The sequence below is a fragment of the Pinus tabuliformis genome, chromosome 8, assembly GCF_031772625.1.
Source record: "Pinus tabuliformis cultivar Carrire ecotype Pingquan chromosome 8, CPIR1, whole genome shotgun sequence".
In the NCBI taxonomy this organism is placed as follows: Eukaryota; Viridiplantae; Streptophyta; class Pinopsida; order Pinales; family Pinaceae; genus Pinus; species Pinus tabuliformis.
In genome coordinates, this window is record NC_142294.1 from 1,063,862,664 (window position 1) to 1,063,876,073 (window position 13,410).

A 13,410-nucleotide genomic window follows, 5' to 3' on the forward strand; every position below is an offset into this window, starting at 1 on the left:
TCATCAATGGGATCCCCTAATCATAAATAGTAGATGTAGAGAGTCTTTGGCCTAACTAGAGCATACCAAGCTCCCTTGGTTGATACTCACTAAGAGTAATACACAACCCACCAACTATCGTTGTTGTCCAAGAGACTAAGGGGTTAACATCCCCAATCTTCTCAGCCATAACATCTTACTAGAAAAAAGGCCTAGTACAACCATAAACATAAATACAACTAAGACTAAGTATCTCTCACTCCCATGCTTAAAATCATGAAAACACATCATAAGAGCACACAAATATCATCAATAAGACATGTGAATATTACACAACCATCATATCCAAATTTACCATCTTATATCATTGTTAGGGTCCCACCCTAACCCCCTTATTTATGTCATGGGATCACGTCATAGTCAAGAGTCAATAAAGCCCATATTAATATTTGTAAGTGGTTAACCCGCAATTAATGACGGGACCACAGTTAGTTGCAAATGGGCCGTCGTATTAGATAGATGGTATTAATAAAACCCATGATATTGGCCCGTGGTATTGCATGTATGAGTCATATATAAAGGATAGAGACTCCCTGCGAGGAGCATCGTGTCTTATTTTGTAATCGAGCTCTGCTCTATTGGAGGTTGCCCCCTCGAAGAGGCATGTGAACATTGCTCTTTGAATAATAAAATCATTGCTATTATGTGTTCTGGGTATCTTTTCTTCGCATATTCTGTGTTCTGGGTATCTTTTCTACGCATATTCTGTATCTGGGTATTATTTTGCAGGTTAAGAGCATAACAATCATAAACATGTATCACATAGTCTGTGATGTCCATTCAACACATAATAACATTAATATACACAATTTATCAACGTCATGTCTATTTCAGTGAATATTATTTACATTATAGATTTAAATTCCATAAGGAAACTTATCTAATCAAGATCAAATGTTTCCTGCAGCTGAGGAAGGGTGACCCATGTCCCACCCCACCATAGATTAGTTCTACATTCTATCCTTTGTAGTTTCCCACCACGAGCCAAACCATGAAGCCATGAGGGAAGTTCTCACTCATCCATTATAGGGTGAAGTCATGAAGGCAATTATCCTTCATAAAATCAAGCTCATTAGGTCTTTTAAAATCCCACTAAGCCTAGAACCTATCCAACTACTTTGGGTAGTTTCTTAGTTATCTGCATAGCAAACACCCATAGGGAAAATTTCTCTTTAGGGCTTGTTGTCATTGGAAGTGTGGCTACATTGGGCCTACACAATACAAAGGGATTCATTATTTGATCCAAAAGTTCCTAAGTACTTCCCATTTATCAATGCTTTTTTTCCTCAATTTAAACAAATTTTTCAACAATTCCTAGCCCTTTAACTCTATTTAAAGACTTCAACACTGACTTCTCTCACCAACTCAAGTGGATCATAGTTACACACAAGCTGTTGTGTCTCATAAGGTTTTTTGCTACCTTTTGTTTAGAGCCATAGCCTTACACGCTCATGTGTCTCTATTTATATATGTTTTGATCTCTAGAGTTTTATTTTAAATAAATTTAGATGGTATGTTACTAAGATGCTTGAACCATTCAAGATCTCAACAAATTTTTCACAAATTACATCAAATAGTTTGTGGAAACACTTTTCTCCTCTAGTAAACAATGATAAGATTATCAAAGCTAGTTATTATTGGCCGAAATTATTCAAAGGTTCTTATGTGTTGATTAGAAGATGTGTTTCCTTTTAGAAATTCTCAAGAAAAATGAAGAGAAGACCTATGCCATTGAAACCTATTTCATCAAAAGGCCCATTATTACAATAGGGATTGGATGTCATTGGGCCGATAAATCCAAAATTCAATAAAGGTCATTTGTATTTCTTGAATGCTACATATTATTTCACAAAATGGCTTGAAGCAGTAGCACTAAAGGCTATTAATTCAAAACCACTAATACAATTCTAAAAGAATATATCTTGTCTTGATTTGGTACACCAAAGAAATCCATAACAGATAGTGGTTCTATTTTTATTGGATCAAAATTTGCAAATTTCTGTGGAAACTGGTATGTTTATGGGAAAATCATCAAATTATTACCTTAAGGGAATGCTTTAGCTAAATCAACGAACAATTTTTTTTCCAAATTTTGAAACAAATAATAGCTACCAAAAATTTCCATAAGAAATTATTGGATGCTCTTTGGGAAAACAAATTTACTATAAAAAAAAGCATAGGACAATCACCCTTTATGTTAGTATATGGAAAAGATGCAAGATTTCCAATACATTTATAATTGAATTCTTTATCAATTGCTATTGGGATTGAAGATGAAGAAGGGGTTACTCCACTCAAGACAAGAAACTATAAACTCTAGTTAGAAGAGAAAAACATATGAGCAATAGAAAGTATATAGAGAAGGAAATAAGTAGTTAAGAAACATTTTGATCAAAGTTCCATCCTAGAGGATTTTCACAAAGATCAACTATTTGTTTTCTCTAGAATGAAGCAAAGGAAAGGTCATCCCTCCATACAAAATTTGAAGCTCTTTAAATCAAACCATATCAAATATAAAATTTTTGTGGATTCAATTCTTATTTCTTTAAATATATGAATGGAACTATCCAAAGTTTCCCATAAATGGGAAACACCTCAAACACTTATTCTTATAAGCATCCACCTTTCCCACTTGTGTGTTCATCACGCCCCCCCATTTTCTACACATATTTTTTCATATTCCCAAAATCCATTTTTCTATGATCATTTCTTTTTCTCCTTGACCCCATTTGCCAAATAAACAATGCCCTTTGGATTCCCAGCAAGCCATAGAGGGTCACTGCCCACAATTGGAGCCAAATGTAACCAACATTCATTGAACAATATTATTATGTATTTCTTGACCTTATATTGTAACTACTAGTCTTCCTTTTTCAACAGTTAGTCATTTTTTTGCATATGTGGGTTGTGAGTTCTTTTTTACCCAGTGGTTTCTCACATAAATCACAACCTAAAATGTTATGACACTTAGTCATTTTTCATTTATGCAATTTGTGGGTTCTATGTTCCTCTAAGTCATCCCACGTTCTTCATTTTGCACCCTGCAATACTCATAATATACCATGTCAACATGGGTTGCAAGGGACCATTTTCTCATTGGATCCCCTACATTTTGAAGCTCGTGTGATCTTTTCCCACATAACTTGAAGCAACACATGAAGCTCCATACATAGCCATTTTTGTAGTTTAACTACTTTTATATGCAAGTGTGAGGAGACATTTCCCAACACCATATCATACCTTTCTTCTCGAATCCCACATCCATTAAATTCCTACATTTTTTGAGACATATTAAATCATTACAAAAAGCACATATTTTGCACAATCGAAGTTCACTCATGTAATGAATGAGGCATAATTTTCATTGAGATCAGACTATCCTTTTGAATTAAAGTGGTAATTGGTACTTATAAACCACCTTTCCTCGTGTGTATTCACACAAAGAAAGTTAATGAGATACTTAATACCAACAATGTCCCAATTAACTAGGTTTTAGTTCATTTGGTCATTGAACATTGCAATTAAGTACCAAAGAAAGATGTTGAAGACAAAAAGAGATGCTTTTCGTGGAGATAGTATTAACACACTTGGGTGATAAGATTATGGTTTCTAGTGGTTCACTAGTTACTAGTGGTAATTAGAACTCAACCTAGAAGAAAAGTGTAATAACAAGGTCCAAACCTCAAGCATTGTACAGATTGAGTACTTTCCTCAATTCTTTGATTTCTTGAAGTTGGTTTCATGGCGTGTTTACAAATTTAATAGTGTAAAAATAAGATGCTTCAACTTTCTAAGGCCAATCGATTTTTCCAGATTATAGAGGCCAACTCCTTTCTCACTAATCACAACAAAGGAAAAGACCTTTTAAATAAATTTAAAAAAAAGCCTACCAAAGAACTGGTCAACACTAGTAAAATTGAGGTATGCATGTTAGAAAATCCATATAGAGATTTTTCTTGACTATTTGCAAGGATTCTTGATCATGAGTTCACTAATTTTGTTCCTAAATATTTCCTCTATGTTTTACATTACTTTTTTCACGAGGGAGACATTTTCTACTAGACTCATACAATTTCCGCTGAAATCTCACTAATTTGAGAACTTCACCCAAGAAAAGAAGCTTTATATGGCTTCATATGTTTTTTATAATATCATATTACATATCTTCAAAGGCCTGCCTAGGTTACAATACTAAAATTTTGACCTTGACTTAGTATAATTCTGGTAACTGTTAATTGGAAAAAAAAACTTTAGTTCCATTTCTATCTAGTACATATTTTTTTCCTTGTAGAATGAAGGAAAATGTTGGCTGGTCATTCAACTCATGGATGCTCCTTTGAAGCCCAACCCTTTTTAGAAGGGAAGGGAAATTTTCAAGTACAGGAAAACTATTCATTTATTTGGTTGTTTGAATTCAAAGGGAAGCACCTAGTGATTCAAATTTATGTATGTAAACAATTTTTCTTGGTGGAAGTGTGCTAAAAATACATGAATTGGGCACATTTCTTTAATGAAAAAAGATAAAAGAAATTCATACCTTTGCCTACTAGACTTGACAACTTCAATATCAAAAATATTTCCAAGATTGATGAATATAATGAATTAGAAGCATTTGAGGGTTTTGGACCTCAATCTATTTTTATGACTCATCTTAATTCTATTTTATATGTCACATATGGAAGGAGGAGGAGACAATCAAGTTTTACATGATACACCTCAACTTTTTTGTGAGGGTATTAGTTCACTACATAGTACTAACAAGCAGTACAAAAAACATGGATATTGTCTTGCAAGTGTTGGTTCTACCCCACAACAATCCCAAAAGAGTACTTCCACATCTATAAGTCAATATGCAAGAAAAGAGCCAAGGAGAAATGGTAGTGATGGTGCTAGATTAGTTGGTGATGGAACTCACCCAAAACCCTATTTGGAAAAGACTCATGTTGCTCGACTAAGTTCAAAGAGAAAGATAAATAACACTCAATGGAATACCAATGATGTATCCAAGGAAGTGAATATTAAAGTGATGGAAATTGATGACCTTAATGAAATGGTAGAAGTACAAGACTAGGTTTAAAAGTAAGTGTTTGAAATCTAGTCTCTTTCTAAGAAATTGGCTCAAGAACAGTCTGTTGATTTTGAGAATATAAATTGGTTACAATGCATCAAATAGTGTATGACAATATTTTCAAGAAAATACAATTTGAACAAGTAAACTTGAAAAATAGGTAGATGGTTGATAAGGTAAACTCAAAATTTGGTGTCAAAGGAATAAAACCTTTCAAATTGTTTGAATTCCATTAGATAACTGGAGATGCATTGGCTTATCCAATTTTTTAGTAATAAATACAAAATGTATTATTGAGGAAGAGAATAAAAGAACTGGATATGGATTTTTTACCTAAGCCATTGTTCGTTGAACCTATATCCACCATCAAGTCAAGTTAGCTTTTAGAAGGCACACCGAAAATTAGTTCAAGGACTAGAGTAGCTTCAAAATTTTTAATCGAAAACCAACTCTATGTAGTCAATAATAAAATAAAACAACCTAACATAATATTGGAAGTGTGGGAAGTGGTTATGACTTCAACCAATTTGTCTGTCAAGAATTAATTATTTCATTGAATATTTGCAAAAAAAACTTAGAGAATGATGATATGTTCTACAAGGATACTTTAACTGCATTTATAGTGAAAGCGTCAGATATGAATGAAGCCCAAAGAAAATAACAAAATTTGTAACCTCAACATAACATGAAGCAATTACAGGCTTGTTGGAAGGAAATAATTCATATGCTTTAATAATTACTTTCTAGATGTGATAATATTAAGAAAAAACTGTGATCTATTCTTTAAGTTAATTGAGGTGGCTAAGGAGTTGAAGGGTCCCAATTTAATTATGTATGCAATGTTATTAATCTAGGAGAAAATTCAAGAGCATGTTGACACGCTAAATATCACATCAGTACTAACTTAAATAGGCTCATTGATTTTACCAAAGAAGAAATTGAAAAATGGTCAATTCATTTCATAAACAAAAATGAAGACCAATCACAAAAAGTACACCAATTGTGATTTAAAAGAGATTGAAGTTGAATGGAAGTTGGAGTAAAGAAAGAAGTGATTTTTGCACCTGATCCGAATTGGATCATTATATTATTTTTCATCCATATTGATGCATTTGGAGTGGAAAAAGTGGAGGAATCAACTCATGGAACCGTTTTTACCGTCGGGACCCAGTTTGGCAAAACGAGGTCTGAAACCTTCCAGGAGAGTTTTGAGGTGTCAAATGACGTTTTTTGTGGGTAAAACTTTTCAGTTTAGCATAGAACCTTTTTGTGCTATTCTATACACAAATACCTTTCCAATGGTGTAAGAAGTGCGTCAATCAGAGTCTGTATGCAAAAGTTATGCCACTTAGAAGTTGACGTTCCTGTTTTCACACCTATAGTTTGGGAGGATGCGGTGTCAGCCCCCATTATTTATGGAAAAGGGGCTAGCAACATGTTTTTGATGTAAAATAATCTAGAAGAGTCTATATTGTAACTCTAGTTAAGAGTTGTTGTAGTCAAAATTAACCACTAGTATGCTGTCAGACTGTGTTATAACTAAGCCACTAGGAGGAAGAGGCATTCCATTATTTCGTGCGCATTTTATTCCATAGCTAAGAAAATATAGCCAGGAGAAATAGGAGGTAGAGCACAAAGAGAGGATCTGTGCACTATAGCAGCCCATGGGCCATAAACATTACTTCTCTTTACCTGCATCCATATTTCTAGACAGAGAAAGAGAGTGAAGCGACCTCACCTTCCAGCTGGGTTTTCTCCCAAAAGGGTTTCCCAGAGAGAATCTCTTGTGTCTTATGTGTGTGTGAGATTATTTTGTCGTTATCTACTTTTCTGAAAAATTTATATTCACATGCATGCACTAATTACAATTAAATCCACATATTATAAAGTTTAATAAACTGTAATAGTGTAAAATTTCAGTATTTTAGTATATTTTTATTAGATCTGTTGTGACGAACTGTGCAGTGGTATATCCATGGAAGTTTACAGATCATTTGGTATCATAGGAGGTTTCTTTGGGTGTTTTTGGATATTTGTAGGGGATTTTAAAACGCTAATCATGATCGATGAATATGTAAATGAACCTCGTGATCCTGTAGAGGTGAGGTTTTCGCGGCTTGAACAACAAGTCACAGATACAAACCGCAATGTAAACCTCCTCATGGAAGCCCTAAGATCTATAATGGGGATATTTGCAGAAGATGGTGGTTCGAATGCATAGGACAAATCATAAGGGGGATTGGGAGATACAAAAGACACAAAGAACAAGCCGAGGAAATAACCCATAAAAGATCAACCAGTTTAAGTGTCGTAAATCAATCCCTATTCAAAATGGAAGAAAAATTCGATATCAAGTTGTACCATGGTGATATCGACACTTTGAAGCTGAACCATTGGTTGCAACAACTAGAAGTTTATTTCAGTGTCCATCAAATTGAGGAAGGACAAAAGATCTCATTTGTGCGACTGAAATTAGAGGGCCATGCATTGACTTGGTGGGAGAGCCACACAGAAACCCCGAGGTTGGGGGGAGAACCTCTAGTGACTAAGTGGGAGGATTTCAAAACCATCATTAAGTCACTGTTTTATTCCATTGGGTACGTGGAGTACCAGTGGATCCGATGGCATTACTTCAGGAAAAAGTCGGGCCAAAGCGTGCATGAGTACACCGCATAATTCAGAAAGATGGCTATAATGTTGGGCATCTCTCCAAAGAACCCATATGTACTACTCAAGTATTTGGGGGGTCTACACCGCTATTTGTGTGAGAAAGTGATGTTGTTCAAGCCCAAATCGACGAACAAGGCTGGTGTATAGGCACGATACCTATAGAACATAGGCATGAAAAAATCAAGTTGATCGAAGCAGAGGGAGCAACAAGAAGCTTCTAAGGAGGGGAAGAAGAAGAAAAAAGGGGGAAAAGATAAAAATATGACAGCCAAAACACACCAGTGAAAAGATCCTAGCAACCACTGCAACCACTACAACATTGATGGCCATATAGAGGAGAAGTGCTGGAAGTTGCATCCAGAGCCAAACCCAAGAATAAGAGGAAATATAACAAGAAGAAGAATCTCATGGCCACGGATTCGAGAAACCAAGTTGAAAGTAGCTTGGATGTGGATAAGAAGATCGTCTGTACATCAATACATAAGGAGGTGAACCTGAGTAGCCTTCAACAACATGAAGAGAAAGAAATGACCAAACACTTCCATATAAAGATACAAGTCAAGAAGAGAAAGATTGATGCTCTGTTTGACTCAAGATCACAGGCGAATATCATTGCAGCAGAGCTGGTCAAGAAGTTGGGGCTAGATGTTCGTGATCATCCAAACCCATATCCACTGGGATGGGTAAATAAGGATGTAGAGCTGAAGGTAACAAAACAGTGTAAAATTAGATTTGCTATCAGTGTTGATTTTATTGATGAAGTAGATCTAGATGTGGTTGCCCTTGACGTATGTGGATTTGTGTTTAGGAGTCCATAAATGTACATGTGTAATGAAATATTCACGAGGAGAGCTAACCGATACTAGCTCATCAAGGATGGAAAATATTTTATCATGAACGTGCACAAAGGCAAACCAAAAATTTCATTGGTAAGTGCCAACCAAGCCAATAAGTTGATCAGCTCCAGCAAGAAGTATTTTTATTGTTTTTAAGAGAAAGTCAACCTGAAGAGGAGTCAATAAGAGGTAAGGCATCCTTGAAGGGGTGTACTAAGAAACAGAAACAACAATTGGAGGAGTTTTTACATGCATACAAGGATGTGTTCTGAGAACCTAAAGGGTTACCACCTAAGAGAGAAGTGGAGCACGAGAACCAGCTATTGCTAGACTCCCCATTGCCAAATATTGGGCTGTATAGGTAGTCTGTTATAGAAGCAAGTCAGGTGAAGAAACAGTTGCAACAACTACTGGAACAGAGTGTCATTCGACCGAGTACATCACCATGTGGGTCACCCATCATCATTATGCCAAATAAGGATGGTACTTGGCAGATGTGTATAGATTACAAGGCGTTGAATAAAATCACTCTCAAGAATAGATACCCCTTGCCCAGGATAGAAGATCTACTAGATCAGTTGAAACCAGAAAAGCATTTCACCAAGATGGACTTGAAGTCTGGATATCACTAGGTTCGAGTCAAAGAAGAAGATACATGGAAGACCACCTTCAAAACTAGGCAAGGTTTGTATGAGAGGTTAGTTATTCCATTTGGCCTATGTAATGCACTGACTACGTTTATGAGATTAATGAATGATATACTGCGCCCTTTTATAGATTCATTTATTATTGTCTATTTGGATGATATACTAGTATATAGTGCTACCTAGGAGGAGCATATTTCACATTTGATGCAGGTGCTAGAAGCATTGAAGAAGCACCAACTGCTAGCAAATCTCAATAAGTGTGAATTTGCGCAACACTCTTTGGTGTACTTGTGTTATGTGATCGGTGGAGGAGCTGAAGATAGATCCTTCCAATATGGATGCCATCATGAAATGGATGGTGCCTACTAATGTTTCTGAGGTAAGGAGTTTCATTGGGGAAACAAAGTACCTGAGGAAATTCATAGCCTCATTTTCAACGGTAGAAACACCACTCGATGCCATAACAACAAGTGGAAATATTTTCCAGTGGGGAAAAGGTCAACAAAAGGATTTCAAAGAGATAAATAAGAAGATCATTCAAGCACCAGTTCTGGTATTACCAAACCTGCAACAACCCTTTTAAGTGGCGACAGATGCAAGTGGGTATGATATGGGAGTTTTCTTAATGCAAGGAGGAAGGTCTGTTTGCTACCATTATGAAGTATTTCATGGGGCAGTTCTTAACTACCCTACCTACGATAAATAGCTCTATGCCATGGTGCAAGATGTGAAGAAGTGGAAGCACAATTTGATGGAAAAGGAAACAATAATCCACATAGATCACCATCCATTACAATACTTGTAGGCCCATAGTAAGCTACAACAGACTAGGCATTACAAGTGGATGGGGTTTTTACAACAACTTCATTTAATGATCAAGTATAAGAAGGGAAACAAAAACAAGTTAGCCAATATGCTTCCAAGGCCACCCACATCAAAGATTACAACTTTTGGGACTCTTATGCACATGGAGCCATTCACCCATGATGCGTACAAAGAGGCATATTTAGAAGATGAGGACTTCAAGGAGGTGTATCAACAGTTGCAGAGTTAGATTCATGTGCACAACAATGACAACACCATTGACTACCATCTCCAGGATGGGTTACTCTACATGCTGGATAAGCTATGTGTTCCTAAAGGTGAGCATTTAAAATTGATTAGAGAACTCACAACTCCAAGGTTGCATGGCACTTTGGTGTAGGGAAGACTGTGGCTAACTTGTAGAGGTATGTATATTGGTACAAGATTCAAGAGTAGGTAGCTAGGTTCATAAGAGGATGCATGCTTTTTTGTACCAACAAGCCTAGCAACAAGAAAAAAGGTCTATATCATCCCTTACTTGTACCTACTCTTCCTTGGGAAATCATTTCCATGGAATTTGTAGGAGGTTTACTGATAACCAGGAAGGGACATGACTACCTGTTCATGTTAATTGAAAGATTTAGAAATATGTGTGTTCTGATGCCCTGTAAAAATACCATCAACGAAAAAGAAGCAACAAACTTGTTCTTCGGACAGGTTTGGGTGCACTTTGGGATACCAAGGAGCATCATTTCAGACATGGACAAAAGATTTCTCAGTGCATTCTGGACTACATAGTGGGAGAATATGGACACAAAGTTGAAGAGATATAGAACATTCAATCCACAGACAAATGGGAAAACAAAATTAGTCAACAGGACTTTGGTGCAACTTCTGAGGGGATACAACTAGAAGCATCCGAAGACCTGGGATGAAAATATGGTATATATACAACATTCTTATAATAGAGCAGTCCACACTTCTACAGGAAAGTCCCCATTTGAGACTTGTTTTGGATATTTTCCACCTTCACCTTTGGATATTGCATATGGGTAGTAAGGAGGAGTGAGGTAAGATCTTATAGGAGATGATTTGAGGGATGAAAAATTTATAGAGAAGACCAGGAAGATCCATCTACAAGTACAAGAAACACTGCATAAGTCACAAGAGAAGTATAAGGCCAGACATGATCAACACAGAACAGAGAAATCATTGAAGGTGGTAGACATAGTATGGCTACATTTGAACAAGGAGAGGTTGCAGGGGCCTGGTAAAAAAATCAAGGCTCTAAGGTATGGTCCCCTTGAGATATTGGAAAAGGTGGGTGATAATGCCTATCAAATCATTTTACCACCATATATGCACATTTACTCAGTTGTGAATGTAGAGAGTTTGAAACTCTATGAGCCTTCCATGCTGGATCCGGAAGAGGAACATGTCCTACCTTGTGTGGAGGACTTGGCACCAGATGCTCAGACAAAGTTGACATAAGATACATTTTTTTAGAAGAGCTCTAAAAGTACAAGATAGGGCCAACATGACCTTTGGTAGATTGGGTTGAAGGGACAACTTCCAGGCAAAGCTAAATGGTACACCAAAGTGAAGGTGGAGGAAAAATTTCCTCACCTCATTTAGTAAAAGCTTTTGGGGACCAAAAGCCTCCCAAAATGGTAAGGTGTGATCCGAATTGGATCATTATATATTTTGTCATCCATATCGATGCATTTGGAGAGGAAAAAGTGGAGGAATAGATCATGGGACTGTTTTTACCAGCAGGACCCAGTTTGGCAAAAAAGGGTCTGAAACCTTGTGGGAGCATTTTGAGGAATCAAACGACATTTTTTGGGGGTAAAACTCTGCTGGCCTATTACAAGACCTTTTCATGATATTCTACACATAGAGACCTTTCAAATGGTGCAAGAAGCACTCCAATCAGAGTTGACATGCAAAATTTATGCCCCTATTATTTATGGAAAAGGGGCTAGCCACATGTTTGTGATAGTTGATGTAGTCAAAATTAACCACTAGTAGGCTATTAGGCTGTGTTATAGCCAGGCCACTAGGAGGAAGAGACATTCCAATATTTTGAGAGCATTTTGTTCCACAACTGAGAAAATATAGCCAGGAGAGATAGGAGGTAGAGCACATAGAGAGGATTTGTGCATTGTAGCAGCCCACAGGCCACAAACATTACTTCTTTGTACCTACAACCATATTTAAAAACAGAGAAAGAGAGTGAAGTGACCTCACCTTCCAGCTGGGTTTTCTCCTGAAAGGGTTTCCCAAAGAGCATATATTGTGTCTTATGTGTGTGTGAGCTTATTTTTTCATTCTCTACTTTTCTCCAAAATTTATATTTACATGAATGCACTAATTATAGTTAAATCCACAGATTATACAGTTTAATAAACTGTAATAGTGTAAAATTTTAGTATATTAGTATATTTTTATCAGATATGTTGTGACAAATTGTCCAGTGGAATATCCATGGCAGTTTACGGATCAACACGCTATGAGGTTACATCAAAAAATTCCATCAAAGATGTTATAGAAGATATAATCACTTCATGATGACTCACTGACAATTGTGATGGTTAGGTCTTTGGCATGCGTCCATTATATAAATTGAGGAGGTATTCAATAACAAGAAGGTCCTTGCTTTCTAGCACTCTAAGTAAATTTTCTAGTTTGGTCCCCCTACCTTTTCTTCCCACTTATTAATCATTCAACCTTTTTAACTTTGGAACAAAGTTGATTCTTAATTTCCTTCTTTTCTCTTCCATGTCCTTTTCTTATATGGTTTGTGAAAGCTTCGTCCATGTCTTTAAATGGACAAATGCATTTTAATTTCCCAGATATTATAAACTCTTGTTTAAACATTTGTAGATTTTTTGAAAGGTTCCTCAAAGAATTGTTAGGAGTTCATGTCTAGTGTGATAATTTGACTCTGATTTATAAGCTTAAGATTGCAAGTGTGTATCTCCTTTCATCTCTATGAGTTTAAATGAAATTATTTTTTAAATTTCTCTGCAAATGTATTCCATGATTATTTTAGTCTATATAAATGTGTGATCCTTTACTTATAATTGTACTGGAAATTGATGATATTCAACTTTATTCATGTTTGTAAGGATGCTATATCATATCATTATAAATATTCAAATATTAATCCTATCTTAGGCCCTTTCTTTTCGATATTCTTACTTTTATATTATTTATTAAAAAGGAGTGCCACCTCTATAAAAATGATGGGGAAGTCTTTCCCTCAAATATTATGCTTAGGATTTTTACCAATCCCAACGATTAAAAAGTTGGTAGAGTAATTTATTTGACTTACCATTTGAGT